Raw genomic sequence first — 1,745 nt, 5'->3', positions numbered from 1 at the left:
AGTTCAGGAGCTGCCCCTGCGAAGGGGCTTCCCTGTGGCTCTGCGCTGGGCAGCGGGAGCACCCAATAAACAGCGTTTGTCCCTCTCGAACACACGCTCGTGGCCCTCCGTCCCACGCAGGGGGCTGCGCAGAAGCAGTTCCGGGCTGGTCGTTCCTGTGCTCGCAGAGCTGCTGGCACCCCCCTCCTGTCCCCGGGCTGGGAGGGGGCACCCAGAGCTGCTCTCCCCATCACGGGCAGGCAAGCGGGACAGAGGGACAGCTCTGCTCTCTGCCTGCTCCCCGAGGCGGTGTGCATGGGGCCGTGGTGCTGGCATCACGCATGGGGCTGAGGCACCGCGGTGCTGAGCAGCTCAGGGTGTGGGGGTGGGCTACCCCAGCTGCCTCGGGGGGTCTGGCAGAGGGTGGATGGTGGCTCAGGGGGCCACCAGGGGCCACCGCGGCTGGTTTGCGGGGTCTGATGGTGCCTCTGCCGCGCTGGGCAGCAGGGACAGGGTGAGCTGCAGCCCGGGGACACAGGCGCTGGGTGCAGGATCCTCCCGAGCCCGCAGCATGCTCGGTGCAGGGCTGTGAGTCGAGGGGGGTGCAGGGAGGGTCTGGGTGAGGGCTGGGGCTGGGGCCCTGATGGGACCACAGCTGCCTGTGCCTTGTCCAAGACGAGCCTGCCTGCCCCGCCTGTGAGGAGTCCCACGGCGCTGCCGCCTGCCCATTGCTGCCCTGTGCCGACGTGCACCCAGGCTCGTCCTATGCAGGCGGTGAGCAGATGCGATCCGGCGCGTGCAGCGCGCTGCCCAGCACGTCCTGACCAGGGCGGCCAGAGTAGATCTGGTGGGACCGCAGCGGATCTGGTGGGACCGCAGTGGCTAACCTCGCCCAGGGGCCTGAGCCCCAGCCCCCTTGGCAGTGCCACTGCAGCCCCAAGCGTCGGGGTCGGGCTCAATGGGAATGGTGGACGGGGTCACCGGGGACGGAGGACAGAGCAGAGCTGGGACGGGGCTGTGCGGGAGCAGAGGGGTGGGCAGCGCTGAGCACAGCGGGCCTGGGGATGGCGGGGAGGGACGCACCGCGGTCTCCGTGGGAGAAGGAGCTCCCAGCCCCTGAGGTGAGGTGGCCATGGGTGCGTGGAAAGCGAAGAGCACAGAGCGATGGGAATGGGGGGTGCCTCGCCACCGCCACGTAGGGCAAGGGGTGCTGCTGCATGCACAAGCGGGCAGCCAGGGCTGTGAGCAGGGGGCGCCAGCGCTGCTGTCAGAGCACTGCAACGGGGTGGGATGGCTGGGGGGGCAGATACAGGCCCTTCAGGAGGGGTTTTGCCCCCCCCATGCAGGAGCACTGGGGTTGGGGGCGCTCCTCTGTGGGACGTACTGCTGAGCACCAGCAGGTCGGGACTGGAGCAGAGGGAAGGGAAGGGGACACGGGTGGGGCACGTTTTAGACCCCTCAATCAAGAGGAGGACATGGATGAAGCCTTCCTGAGACAGCTGGGGGAGGTTCAGCCACCTCATGGGTGGCTCTGGTCCTCAGGGACCTTCAGCCTGAGCCAGTTGAAGCCGTCCCTGCTCATTGCAGGGGGGGTTGGCCTAGCTGGCCTCTAAAGGTCCCTTCCAACCCAAACCGTGCTATGATTTGATGATTCTATGATAACCCCCCCCCCTCCCCCCCAATACCTGCTAGAAGGGCAGCAGAGTGGGACTGGAGTAGTGAAGGGGATTTCTGGAGGGTGCTCAGGGCTGTGATGGTGGGAGGCG

This window comes from Egretta garzetta, unplaced genomic scaffold (genome assembly GCF_000687185.1).
Source record: "Egretta garzetta isolate BGI_Z169 unplaced genomic scaffold, ASM68718v1 scaffold1193, whole genome shotgun sequence".
NCBI classification, from domain to species: domain Eukaryota; kingdom Metazoa; phylum Chordata; class Aves; order Pelecaniformes; family Ardeidae; genus Egretta; species Egretta garzetta.
The sequence above is the reverse complement of the archived record's forward strand: the minus strand, read 5'-3'. Positions refer to the sequence as shown.